Source organism: Lampris incognitus, chromosome 3, assembly GCF_029633865.1.
Source record: "Lampris incognitus isolate fLamInc1 chromosome 3, fLamInc1.hap2, whole genome shotgun sequence".
Lineage (NCBI taxonomy): Eukaryota > Metazoa > Chordata > Actinopteri > Lampriformes > Lampridae > Lampris > Lampris incognitus.
The window spans coordinates 70,329,070-70,344,391 of NC_079213.1; positions in this window are offsets into that span (position 1 = coordinate 70,329,070).

The following is a 15,322-nucleotide window of genomic DNA, read 5'->3' on the forward strand; positions in this document are numbered from 1 at the left end:
AGAGAAGCACAAGCAAGCAGTTTATGTGCACTGTGCCAGCCACAGTTTGAATTTGGTCCTAAACAAGTGCTGCACTGTACAAATGGTGCGAAATTGCTTTGGAATTGTCTCGGAAATCTGCACTTTTTTTCCATGATTCGGCTTTGCGGTCTGCGACACGAGACGGAGCGTCTTTTACCCGACTGCAAGAAAACGCGACTGACGAAGTTGTGTGAAACGAGATAGGTCGAACGCCACGACGCAATATTTACATTCAACGAGCTTTTAGACCCTGTGCGATCCAGCCTGCAGAAAATCAGTGAAACCTTCACAGGGGACACATCTGTCAAAGCCACTCAGCTCTTTAATTCAATTGACAATGCAGAATTCATGCTGTCCATGAATGTGAGTGAGAAGATCCTTGCAAAAACCTACCACCTGTCCACCTTCCTTCAGAAGGAAAATTGTGACTTGGTGAGTTGCGTTTCAGCTGCTGATGCAGTTATTAAGCAGGTAGATGAGGGCTAACTCTGAGATGGAGTTCAGGCAGATTTTCCAAAAGACCTCTTCCCAAGCAGCCAAGTATGGGGTTGAATTTCGACCACGAAGATGCGCAGACTGCAATGAGGATCCATTGAAGGCCTGTGAAAATCACTACCGGCAAAAGCTTTTCATAGTCATGCTTGACTTTTATTCATCACAGATGAAGGAACGCTTCAGCAAACACAGAAATGTGATCTCCAACCTCTGCTCCTTACTGCCATCTAAGGTCAGCATGCTGAATGACAGCTCAGCTCAAGCGCTCTCCAACCTGTATCCTGATGAAGTGTCACCGCATCTGGAAGTTGTAAAGTCAGAAATTGACACCTGGCGGGATACATGGGAAGATGCAATTTATGTTCCACAAAATGCCATTGAGGCATTAAATGCCTGTAGCAGTGAGTTGTTTCCAAGCATCTTCAAGCTTCTCCGCGTTTTGACCACGCTTCCTGTCACCAGTGCCCATGTCGAGAGAAGTTTTTCCCGTCTGGGGAAGGATCAAGGACAAAATGCGCAGTACAATAACGGAAAGACGGCTTAATGGACTGACATTGCTCTCGGAGCACAGAGACATTGTGGTGACGCCGGAAGAGGTACTGGACATATTTTGCAGACAAAAAAAGACGATTGGACCTGCTTTTATAAGGTAAGACCCACTTTTATTTATTAATGCATTGATGATTATCTATGGGCCATTAATACGTTGACATTTACCGTACGGTTGGGTATTAGGCTATAGTATACAGTGTGGGAATTTTATTTACCGGTAGCTTTCGGCAGTGTTGCCCGACCCCCCCCCCCAAAACATGTTTCTGGCTACGGGCCTGGCTGGAACGTACCGTCACGTGTCAGGAAAGAACCCAAAAGCAGACGGGACAACCAGGTAAGGGAAGAATCAAGTCTTTATTGAAGTGACCGATCTCGGGGGTAGAGCAGGAGTTGGCTCAGTGGCAGGTAGGCAGAAGTCCATGAATGGCGACGTTCCAGCGAAGACTGGTCCATAGTGGAGGCCTTTTAAGGGTGAGGGCGATTGCTTGATGGCCAGCTGGCGTGCCGGGGTGAAGGGGGGGGGGCATCAGGTGTCAAGGGCGAGAGGCTGTGATAGTAAGAGGTTCATCTCAGGTCCGTTTCAGTTAAACGTTCACGATCAGTGGCGCTCTTATCTCCATCCATTTGACTTATCATTTTTAACCTTGTTCTCTATAAACCGTCCATTTCTCTTAATGCCAGGGGTCTAAAATTCTGTTAAACGTAAAGCACTGTTTTTGTTTGCCGATACTCAATGAATTTTCCATGACACTCCACTGTCAATGATCTAAATTTCTGGAGATGTCAGTGATGTATGGTTTGCACATGGCACAGAATGAACAGCCTCTGTTTCCAAACAATTTCTTACTTTTAGTGACCCCTGATTGTCTGAATTAGTTATGCTAAACGTTTATGGGTACAATATCTTTGGTGAAAACCAGATCTTATTTGATGAGATGGAAGGAAAAAAGTTTTAGATAAATTTCCTACTTGCTTCGTTGAACAGGCAGAGACTATAGTCTCCAACAATGCCGTTGATAGATTCCCCACCATGGAGACGTTCCTCTGTACAGTCTAATTTCAAAGTGTTTATGCACAAATTTAATATTTGATACTTGGGAGAAAGATCCAAGTCAAATTATACACTTTGAGTAATAAGGACAGCTCTTGGCAGTCAAGAATAGATTGAGATACCAGCCAATTATAAATACTATATCGATGTCTACCCCACTTCCTTGACTGACCATAAGGCAATTCCAAAGTAACCCCCCCCCCCACACACACACGATAATCTTAGAACCTCTTACTGGAAGCTCAATTCTCTGAAATTTGACGAGGTTGTAGATACTATTAGACAGCTGATTAAGGCATATTGGAAGAAGGCATCCGATTAGAATAAATCATGGGAACTAAAATTTGAGATTGGGAAAGATATGTTGTGGCAGTACTCTGGCCAAGTCTAGAAGAGACTGACATGTAGAATTACAGCTCTGCCCCAAAAGGCCAACTGATACTTACAGAATTTACTCACCTTCAAGACAAAGGACATCTACAAAACTAAGGCTTAGGGTGCTTTCAAAAATGGAAGGGGAACAAAATTCTGCTTACCTTTTTAGATTAGAGAAATCAAATTCCAAATGGTCATCCATTGAAATTAGAAATTGATGGCAGCATTACAGGGCGATTGCACACTTGTGCCGACTTCTATAGATCCAATTACTCTGTAGAGGCCACTTGTAGGTTGTTGTTTTTTTTTTTTAATTCAATCCAAACTTGTAAAACCATGTCCAGCATTGATAAGCAATTCTGTGATAAAATCAAATTCTATAAAGGGATCTGAAATATAAAATCTGGTGGCATCACATCTGAATTTTACAAATTATTTTCTGAAGAGTCAATTCCTTTCCTGCTTGAAGTCTTCAAAGAAAGTATTGATTCTGAAGCCCTTCCCCCCAACCATGACTCGGTCATTTTACTTTAATTCCAAAACCGAAAAAAGATTTGCAATCGATTGATAATTAGTGGCCTGTCTTTTGTATAGACTACAAAAATTCTGGCCCTGATCTTTGCAAAGAATTAGAAAGTTTTGGATTCCATTATTGATGAATGTCAGTCCGGCTTTATGAGACAGACATTGTAAATAATAGATTGGTTCATTAGACTACGCCAATCTTGTCAAAACAGATTTTTTATTTCTAGACTTCTGCCTCTTTGGAAGATGTTTTTATTGTTAAATCTCTAAATTTGGGTTTGGACATTTTTTTCTGCAAGACTATGAAAAATTGTATATAATTCTGGGAACTGCGCTATTAGACTCAATCATAGGACACCACGTTTTAACCTCAAGGGGTTAGGAAAGATTGCCCAATCTCGCCGTATTTGTTCCGTCTCGCTGCCCAACTCAACATTCATTCTAGAGTGATGTCCAAGGAATTTCTCCAACAGGTCATCAGATAAAGTCAACTTGCTGATACATTATTTCTAAAGGATGCATGGGACAAATCAGATATTTTCTGAAGCTTCAAGTCTCGCTTTAAATATGCGAAAATGTGAACTAAGGAGTGCATCAGTCGTTGGACATACAACATCCCTGTAAAGAATCAGGTCAACTATCTGGGGATTGTAGTGACTAAGGATGTCAAAGTCAGATGCTCTTTGAAACCATTCTTGAGAAAGCACATAAGTGATTTAACTTATGGCTACAGAGAGACTTAACCTTCAGAGGTAGAACCCTGTTAACCAAAGCAGAAGAATTATCTAGAACATACGCTGCACAAATCTGTCTGTAAAGCAATAGATGGAATTTTGCTCAGATTTCCCTGGGGGAAAAAAAAACTCACTTTGTGAAGGACTCTGTAGTTATGAACACCAGAGATGGACTGTCACGATGGTAGCAGGAAGAGGTCCCAAGTGCAAATGGTGGAGGCAACCCGGTTCTGACAACTCATTACAGGGAACAAAAACAGCAGGAACAGATAGCGGGGAGAGCTAACAGGACGTGGCAAAACAGCAGGTGCGAACGGCAGGAATGGACACGGGGAAAGCTCACAATAGATGCGGCACTCTGGCGACTAAACGTCCGAGTCTCAGTGAGAGTGAGACGAGCCAACAAAGCAACCAAGAAACACATACCCAGGGCAGGCCAATCAGGGAGATTGGCGCAGGAACCGGCCAGCCAATGGGAGACAGGGGAGGTTGAGCGAAGCCGAGCAATCCGGGTCATTCAGGAACATGGGCGCAGGGGGATTAAAGCACCAGTCAGGGGATTGGAGAGCCATGATAGGATCCCCCTCTCAAGGGGCGGATTCCAGACGTCCCAACTAACCAAAGGACCCAGCAGCACGGACAGAGGGGCGCAGGGGAAGAACGAATGGGGCCAGGGATCTCAGGCAGGTGGCCCGAGGGCTTGGACCAATCGGGAGAGCGACCAGAACGCAGGGCATCTCCGGCGGACGGGCAGATGGATGACGCCGACAGTACCGCCGTGGCTGGAGGGCCGCTGGGCAAACAGACTCCGGAGGCGGCGGGACAAACAGAACTCAGAGGCGGCCCGGCAGCCGCTCGTGGAGCAGGTTTCGGAGGCGCCCCGAGGACGCTGGGCAGCCAAGCCCTGAAGTGGCCGGCCGAACAGGAACCTGTAGGAAGGAGTCGGCCGGTGTGGCCGGCAACTGGTCGTCGGGACAGGACGTCGGCCGGCTGCCGAGGAACATGGGACTGGCCGAGACTCCGGGGACCTCCCCTGGCCGGGCGGGTTCCCCAGAATGGGTCCAGGGCTGGAGCGGGCTCGGCACCACCCCTCGATCTGTGGTTTACCGGGCAGTAGGCAAGCTAGCGGCTTCAGTGACAGCAGACCGGGAGGCAGGCTGCTGGTTATCCAGCCAAACAACCCCTCGCCGGAGGCCATTCACCCCAGACACCGGCTGTAATGAATGAAAGGTCACGTGTTTAACTTGACCTACTCACGGGTGTACGTGCAGTGCGTGTGACGTATACAGGAAGTGAGAAGCGCATGTTATGAAGGTTGTATGTCGGATGAACGCTAGTAAAAGCTACGCAGTTAAGAACCTACGAAGTCGGCTCGTTCTTGAATTATTCTTATGTCAGTAAGACAAGGCGTCTACGGACATTACATGGTGTCAGAATAGTCTGTGTATCGGAACACGAGTGGTCATGCCGAAGTTTAATCCGCCGAGTGAATTCAAGTTTGACTGCCCCGTTGAATGGCCGGAGTGGAGACAACGGTTTTCGCGCTTCAGGCTCGCGACAAAGCTGGATAAAGACGACGAGGAGATTCAAGTGAGTTCGCTGATTTATGCAATGGGAAGCGAGGCTGAAAAGATATTCAGCTCGTTTGACTTCGCGGCGGAGGATGATAAAGTGGACTATGATATCGTACTGAAAAAGTTCGACGACTACTTTATTCCCCGCCGTAACATCATACATGAGAGGGCGTGCTTCTATCAACGTAGCCAGCAGCCAGGAGAGACAGCGGAGATGTACATCCGGACATTGTATGAGCTGTCTGAACACTGTGAGTTTGGGGACAAGAGGGATGAACATATCAGAGATCGTCTGGTAGTGGGCATAAAAGATAAGGTGCTCTCCCGTCAGTTCCAGCTCACAGCGGACCTTACTCTGGTGAAAGTCATTGAACAAGTGCGCCAGGCGGAGGCAATAACAAAGCAGCTCAGCCTCCAAGCTAACCAACCAGAGGCCCAGCTGGCTAACGTCAATGTTGTCCGACGGCGGGACGGACGCCAAAACAAAAAGGGCGGACAGCGTCATGGTGGCGGCAGTCCTGCAACCAACAAAGTAGATGAATGCGGGAGGTGCGGCAAGACGCAGCACACCGATGAGCGGAAGTGTCCGGCAACGAACAGTAAGTGCAACAAGTGTCATAAAAAGGGACATTGGGAGCGTGTATGTCACTCTAAAGCGGTGAGAGAAGTCACTGAAGAGGTTAAACAGCTGTACTTTCTGGGAGAAGTTGGCAAAGAGAGCAGTCAGGAAGATTGGACTGTTAGTTTAACAATAAGTGATGTACCAATAAGCTTTAAAATTGACACGGGGGCTGACGCTACTGTTATCAACCAAGGGACATTTAAAAAGCTGAAGCCAAACATAAAACTGGGACCTCCTGACACATGCTTCATAAGCCCAGGTGGAAACATCAGCTGCATAGGACAGTTTCAAGCCACAACCAACTACAAGGAGAAACAATACTCCTTTCCAGTGTATGTGATCAAGGGGAGAGGCAGCTGTCTGCTGAGTCGTCCAGAGGCAGTGGAGATGGGTCTAGTGAAGCGGATGAATGAGGTCAGTGGAGTTTTCGGTTCAAGTGGACTGCTGAAAACAGACCCAGTGAAAATAGCTCTGGTGGAGGGTGCCCAGCCATACGCGGTGCATACAGCCAGACGGATACCGCTGCCACTTGTACCACTGGTTAAGAAAGAACTGCAGCGCATGGAAAATGAGGGCATTATTGAAAAAGTGACTCAGCCCACAGAATGGTGCGCCGCTATGGTGCCGGTGCTGAAACCGAACAAGAAAGAGGTTCGCTGCTGCGCTGACCTCAGGAGGCTGAATCGAGCGGTGAAACGTGAGAAATACGTGCTGCCCACTATGGAGGAAATAATGCCAAGGCTCGCAGGGTCAAAGTTCTTCACAACGTTGGATGCAGCAAGTGGGTTTTACCAGATCCCCTTGCATGAAGACAGCAGGGGGCTCACCACTTTCATCACCCCATTTGGGAGGTATGCTTTCTGCCGCCTTCCATTTGGTATAACGAGTGCTCCAGAGATTTTCCAGAGAAAGATGGCGGAAACTCTGACCGGGCTAGAGGGCACAGAGGTGTACATGGATGACATCCTTATACATGGAGAGACTGAGGAAATCCATGACCGGCGCCTAGCAGAGGCGCTGGGGGTCATTGAAACAGCAGGTCTCAAACTGAACCAAGCGAAATGCAAGTTCAAACAGAAACAAGTCCGCTTCCTTGGTCATATCATCAACGAGGCAGGCATCAGACCTGACCCGGACAAAGTGGCCGGAATAGAGAACTTTCCTCAGCCCCAGAACGTGACGGAGCTCAAGAGGTTCCTCGGGATGGTGAACTATTTGGCAAAATACGTCCCAGAGCTGTCCACTGTAGGTCAGCCGCTTTATGGACTGCTTAAAGCAACGACAGAGTGGCTGTGGGGACCTGCACAGAACACAGCATTCCAAGACCTTAAAGCAGCACTCGCCACCGCCCCGGTACTCACCTTTTACGACGTCACTAAGGCTACGGTGGTGTCAGCAGATGCCAGCAGCTACGGGCTGGGAGGCGTTCTGCTCCAGCAGCACGGGGAACACTGGAAGCCCGTGGCCTACTGCTCCCGACGGCTGAGTGACGCAGAGACAAGGTACGCACAGATCGAGAAAGAGTGCTTAGCCAGCGTCTGGGCATGTGAAAGGTTCGAGAAGTACTTGTTTGGGCTTGACAATTTCAGACTTGTCACCGATCATAAACCACTAGTGCCTCTCATGAACAGCAAAGACTTGGATAATGTGCCCATTAGGTGCCAGAGACTGTTAATGAGGCTGATGCGTTTCAATGCAGTGGCTGAATACGCACCAGGCAAAACTTTAGCTGTGGCTGATGCACTCTCCAGAGGCCCAGAGCAGTGCTACGGAGATGGTGCTTCTCATGATGATGTTGCAGCGCACATTGATGCCATCGTGTGCCAGGTGCCTGCCACACCTCAAAGGATGCAGGAGATAAAACAGAGCACGGATGGGGATCTGCAGCTCCAGACAGTGTTGGGCTTCATCAGACACGGCTGGCCTGAGTATGTCGATAAAGTGCCGGAGACAGTCAGAGACTTTTATCAGGTGAGAGGGGAGTTATCTGAGGTAGATGGTTTAGTCATCAGAGGCAGTCGTATCGTCATTCCCACAGAGATGAGGGAGGTGATCTTAGACAGAATACACGACGGGCACCAGGGGATAGTTAAGTGCAGAGAGAGAGCTAGCCAGTCAGTGTGGTGGCCCAAAATGACAGAGCACATTACAACAAAGATACAGCAATGTCAATTCTGCAGAGAACACAAGAACACACAGAGAAAAGAGCCTTTAATGTCAAGTGAGCTCCCATCCAGACCATGGCAGAAAGTTGGCATAGACCTGTGTGAGTACAAAAAGCAAAACTACTTGATAGTGTCTGACTATTATTCCAGGTTTTTGGAGATTCTAAATCTACCAACAACTACTAGCAGTCAGGTTGTAGCTAGGCTGAAGGCTACATTTGCACGTTTTAGTATCCCTGAAATTGTAGTTAGTGATAATGGGCCAAAGCTAGTTTCACAAGAGATGAGGAGGTTCAGTGAGGATTATGATTTCATCCATGTGACTTCAAGCCCACACTACCCCCAGAGTAATGGACAGGCAGAGAGGGCTGTTCAGATAGCCAAAAGCATATTAAGGCAGGAAGACCCTCTCCTCGCCCTGTTGACATACAGAGCTACACCCTCTTCTTCCACTGGAGCCAGTCCAGCGGAATTGCTCATGGGTAGGAGACTCAGAACCACCTTACCCTCATTGCAGCATAACCTGAAACCGGCCTGGCCTAAAGAGGAACTGATCAAAACCGCTGACGCCGCAGCCAAATCGAGGCAGGCTTTCTACTACAACCGCAGGAACGGCGTGCGGACACTGCGCCCACTGAACTCGGGTGACGCAGTACTCACCAAACTTGGACAGAAAACATGGACAATGCCAGCAGTTGTTCACAGTCAGAGCTCCACTCCCAGATCCTACATAGTGGAGACAGCTCAAGGTGAACATTACAGAAGGAACAGGCGCCACCTGTTGGCCACACCCAAAACACTCACCTTTGTCAGCAGGGATCCTGACCATGTCACTCCAGGGGAGAGTGGAAACATGGATGAGTCCCGAGCAGCAGAAATGCCAACTTCCACACCATATGTTACTCGCTCTGGCAGGGTGAGCAAGCCTGCAATCCGGCTGGATTTGTGAGGCGTATGGACTTGTGTACTGTGGGGGATTTTTTATTTTTTTTGTGAAAAGGGGGGTGATATACAGGTTAGAAAATCATCTTAGAGGGGGAGATGTAATGAATGAAAGGTCACGTGTTTAACTTGACCTACTCACGGGTGTACGTGCAGTGCGTGTGACGTATACAGGAAGTGAGAAGCGCATGTTATGAAGGTTGTATGTCGGATGAACGCTAGTAAAAGCTACGCAGTTAAGAACCTACGAAGTCGGCTCGTTCTTGAATTATTCTTATGTCAGTAAGACAAGGCGTCTACGGACATTACACCGGCCTCGGCTTACGTCGTCTCCGGTACGCCGAACCATCTGCTGGGTCCATACTGTCACGATAGAAGAGGACCCAAGTGCAGACGGTGGAGGGAAACCGGTTCCGACAACTCTTATTACAGGGGACAAAAACAGCAGGAACAGATAGCGGGGAGGGCTAACAACAGGACGTGGCAAAACTTACAAAACATCAGGTACGAACGGCAGGAATGGACACGGGGAGCGCTCACAACAGAGGAGGCACTCTGGCGACCAAAAGTCTGAGTCTCAGTGGGTGTTTCAGTGAGCGCATGAGTTAACCCGCCAGAACAACCAAGGGACATATATACCCAGGGAGGCCAATCAGGGAGATTGGGCGCAGGTGCGCAGGAACCGGCCAGCCAATCGGAGACAGGGGAGGTTGAGCGAAGCCGAGCAATCCGGGTCATTCAGGAACACGGGCGCAGGTGGATTAAAGCACCAATCAGGAGATGGGACAGCCATGATCACAGTTCATGACATGGGCGCTCTCAATTTCCTTGATTTTTCTTGTTTAAATAACTCTTTCAAAATCAATTGGATCAAAAAATTTCTGTCCAACCCTGAATCTATATGGAACTTTATCCCAAACTATTGTATTCTATAACTATATTCTAGCAGTTAGGCGGCCTCCCTTTTTGTATTAATGTGTAATTACAGCGCTCCTAAATTACCCTCCCTTTTGTCAAATTTTCATAAGCAAATGCTTTTATCTTGGTCCCTAATATATAAACAAAATTTCTCTCCCCACAATTATTTACTTTGGGATACTAAAAATACTCTTTATAAAGACATATCTTTTTTCTTTTTTTTTTCAAGAACTGGTTCGGCAACAATATTTTATTACTCAGCCAGCTATTCAATTCAGGGGGCTTTTTACTTACCTATTCTGAATTTCTTGAGAAATATGGTATTCCCGTGACCCCCAAAGAATGTTCTATTGTCATGGATGCTATATCTCCCAAGGGGTTACTATTCTCTTGAATGATGTTGTTAAAACACAGCCATCTTGCTCCTTTCAATGTAACCCTTACGATACCCAGGTAGGGAAAATATGCTTTATGTCTAGCCCCTCTCCCCGCAACAGAAAGATGAGATCACTTTTTCAAAAAGAAATTGTTCCAAGTCCTTATGTTATTCCATACTGGAATGCCTTTGTTGACAACATCAATTGGAATAAAGTCTGGCGCATACAATTACAATACGTTATCATTGCTCAAATAAGGGAGGTAACCGATAAACTAATTCAAATTACCCAGCTAAAAGTGACCTTAAGAAAATGAAGGATAACATTGAGACAATCTGCTCATTTTGCGATAACGGTAATGAAGCCATCTTACATCTATCCCATATACTCAGACATTTTGGGGAGATATGTGTAAACTTATCAAGAAATATTTATGTAATGACTTCTCCTTGTTATATAAAGATGTGTTGCTTGGCTTCTATGATGACCAATCTAAAACAAATTAGTACTTTCTAAACAACCTCATTCTTTTATTAGGCAAATTTCACATTCCCAAATGTAAATTTATTCACCAAAAACCTTTATTTATTGTATTTGAACTTGAAGTCAGGCATTATGTCAAAACTATTTCAACTTCCAACAACCCCAAAGCTGTTAAAACCCTCAACATGTGTGGTCTTTTTAGCATCTTTAGATAATTTGTAATACAAGACATAATACCCCTGGCTCCCGTTTTCCATGCTGTAGTTTGCTTGTTTTTGTTTTGTTTTTAGTTTTGCTGTATCTGTTGTAGAGTATGTAGTGCTATGTTGCAAGCAAACAATTCAGTGTATTTTTTGTGTTATTAAAACTTAATTTTGCAATTAAAAGATGTAAGAACATTTTATTATTATTATTCTTCAGGTTTATTGGTGGTTGGCAAACAACGATTTGGTGCATTACCGCCACTAGCTGGAATGGAGAGTGGCTCAAAATGTCTATTTACTTATGAAAAACAAACAAACAAACAAACATGAGGGACTAAAAGCCTCTCTCGGCAGCTGGTGCACACCTTCTCCAGAAACTCCTACAACACAGAGAAATGTCCTTGCTGAATCTACAATTATGTCAATTCTCTCACCATTTTGTTTTCTTTCTTTCTTTTTCTTTTTTTTAGCAGGACATGAAAGTTTTGTGCAGTCAGTAAATTTCCAGTGGCTCCTAATTGCAGTCTACACGTCACTGGTTTTAGCCTCCCTGTAGCTACTCAAAACACAATTTTGCCTTAACAACTTTTGGGCCTCAGGAGTCAAATATAATTTCCTGTTGACTTTTCATTAATCCTAGTCTTTATTTGGTCAAGACCCCAATCTTTAGCATTCCACAATGCAAAGCCCTGTAAAAGCAGGGAGCAAAAAGCATTCCCATAGGAAAGTTTCCATTGGAGGGGATGAAGGGTGCTGTTAACACATGTTAGAGGGAGATTGCTTTAGAAAGCAACACACTACAACACACCGGCCAAATCAGGGTTAAAACATAATAGGACTTAATCTCTGATCAACTTTTTAAATTCTGTGTTTTTCTCTAATATTGTATGAGACGGATGGCATCATTGGTCCCTTAGCCCCAAAAACACATAAGAAAACACATCTATAAGCAAATCAGTATCCTGCCACATTGATTTAAAGACATTGACATGCTTTTTCAGGGCCCCTTGGCCACAGCAGGTTTGCTAAGACAGCATCTATCTAGTTTGTCTGGTTAAGGAAGTCCAATCTCAGTTAACATCTGCATCTGGTAAAAGTTTAGACACTTTTACAAGAATCGTTACTGATTAATACAAGAAAATATGATGGCTGCTATATTTAGCTGGATATCTTCATATCACAGGGTAGAGTAAAAACACATGAGTTTAGCAAGCAACGTTTGGAATAAGATGCAGTATAATGGATAACTTGTTGGATTTTGTTACAACTTATGTTGCTTAATCATCATACACCATTGTACCAGTTCTACGAGTTGTGACAAAAATAATTGTCAACAAAAGTCTATATCAAATGATTCCCAGGTGAAAGTTCAAAAGTTATTTTTGTTGCAGCTGGCTGGAACAGATTATAAACCAAAATATAATACATCAGCCCTGTGATGGTCTGGCGGCCTGTCCAGGGTGTCTCCCCGCCTACTGCCCAGTGACTTCTGGCATAGGCTCTAGCATCTCGCGACCCTAATTAGGATAAGCGGCTTGGATAATGGATGGATCGAATGTAATACATGTAACCCTGCAAATATCCATTTCCCTCTAATTACCAATGGAGCGGCTTCATGGTGTAAATTTGTTTTATATGACTATTTTTGTATTTTGTTTTGATTGTATCGGTGGTGCATTGGTTAGCACGGTCGCCTCACAGCAAGAGGGTCCTGGGTTCGAGCCCCGGGGTAGTCCAACCTTGGTGGTTCATCCTGGGTCGTCCCCGGGTCGTCCTCTGTGTGGAGTTTGCATGTTCTCCCCGTGTCTACATGGGTTTCCTCCGGAGGCTCCAGTTTCCTCTCACAGTCCAAAGACATGTAGGTCAGGTGAATCGGCCATACTAAATTGCCCCTAGGTATGTGTGTGTGTGTGTGCGTGTGTGTGTGTGTGTGTGTGCGTGCGTGTGTGTGTGTGTGTGTGTGTGTGCGTGCGTGTGCGTGCGTGCGTGCGTGCGTGCGTGTGTGTGTGTGTGTGTGTGTGTGTGTGTGTGTGTGTGTGTGTGTGTGTATATATATCTTGGCCCTGTCTGATGGCCTGGCGGCCTGTCCAGGGTGTCTCCCCGCCTGCCGCCCACTGACTGCTGGGATAGGCTCCAGCATCCCCGCGACCCTGAGAGCAGGATAAGCGGTTTGGATAATGGATGGATGGATGGATGTATCATTTCTCCAGTCTTTGGCAATTAAAATAGCATGAATTCTTGAATGAAATGTTATAACCCTTTCATTTTTGAAGTTTGGTTAAATATTCACAGCATTGACGGTTTCTCTGATATTTTAAGCAGATTTATATCAAGATAATTATTACTACTACTTCTTAAAAGGTGTTAGTTGCTCGTCATCTCCTCAACACACATTCTTTTGACCGCTTATTGGGGGCCCCCCTCCATGCGACAGTATGAGCTACAAGCAATTTGCATGTAATTCCACTAGAGGGAGCCAATCTGCTACCGATGTCTGACTGCTGCGTGCTGCCTGGTGAGCCGGTGAACACGTCACGTTGACGTGGGGGGGTGAATCCGGGAGAAATGAGGACGTAGTTAGCGTTTAACGAGGAAGTGAGCTGCGTAACTGAGGAACGTCCAGAGCCGTTGCGACTGTATCCTAATTTGGAGGGGGGGGGGGCTTAAATGTCATCAGACACTGACGTCTGACAGGAGACGTCTGACATCTGACGAGAAAAAAATTGAGTACCAATGGAAAATTACACGGAAACATTCAAATAAGCACCCAAACCTTACAAGCGTTCATGTGACGCAAGAGGAGCACATCTGCGCGCGAGCATTTTGCATGGCAAACAAATAGGGACCAACGAGCCTCCCTTAAACTGCGCCGCGGTCGTCGTAGCGTACGTGCCACGATTACGCAACGCATTTGTTTTTCTTTTTTTTAAAAAAAAACATGCTAAATTACTCATGTCTCGTCTCAGCCGGAGTACAGGGGAGCGAAACACTGCTGCTCCACTGCAACGAGCTCACACCGGTTCACACGTTGCGCTCACACATGCACGCACGCACGCACACACACACGTTATTACAAGCCAGTCTAGTATTTCATTTTACTGGCATTGATAGGCTGTAAATTGTGTATCCGCTAAGGACAGATGCTGACAACACATCACCAACTCATCGTCAGTAACCAGTGCTCCCATAGGGGCCACGTGTTATTAGGCTGAGGTGGACGTACTCTTAATGCGAAGGATGAGAGGAGGAGGATACACAAGAGGATGTTGTATTGCCTTAAAGAGCCCATCACTATCAAATGTGGAAAAATCTCCCCCCCTTTCCTTAATTTGTCCATTCCACCAGCATCGTCAGTAGGTGACTAACTACTTAACCCCCCCCCCTCCCACACACACACACACACACACACACACACACACACACACACACACACACACACACACACACACACACACACACACACACACACACACACATACTTTGGCCAGCGGGTAAAAAGAGGGAGCGTATTTGATAATCATGTAAGGCATAGTTTCATCCCTGCTCACATGAGGATACGAGAGGACACCAGCTTTCAGTCATGTGTCCCCTCTATTGTCTTTTCTGGTACTGTATTCAATGTGTACAGGTCATTTATTGTTCAACACTCTTTCATGAGAGCTTCACATGGATTAAGTGTTTTAGGGGTTTTTTGTGTGTGTTGTTATGGTCCTCATCCCCAGAGTCCCTGCTGTCCCTGTTGTCACTGAACTGTGTCACAACAAACATTTGTGCACACGAACAACTCTCTCCCAAAGCTGGCAAAGCTGTTATGACAATAAATTAGAGACAGCTTTTGTGTCCTAACAGGCATGAACCAAAGAATGCACATGTTTGTAAAGTCACCACCAAAGTCAATCCCTGCTGTGAACTTGCTTTATGACGATATCAGTGGTTTGGTTTTCTCATTTCTGGCATTGGGGCAGAGTTCTTTGTGTTTGCAAATCTAAATGAATTCATCCAAGACCATTAAAATGTAACACAAGAATTCTGCTCCAAGCTTTGCTTCTCATTCAAGAAACAACTTATCTTTCCTTCCTCGGGGGACAAAATGCAGCAGGTCTAAATTGAGAATTACCTCTTATGACTGTTAATTCAACTGCTGATAAAAAACACCACCGCATAGTCTTTCTTCACCTTCCTCGTTACTTTCTGGCAAAGGCCTAACGGAACAGTACCGGAATGGGTTTGGTTGTGTCAAGTGTAGGTTCTGGCAAAGTTTGGTTTCTTGGCATGGTTACATGGG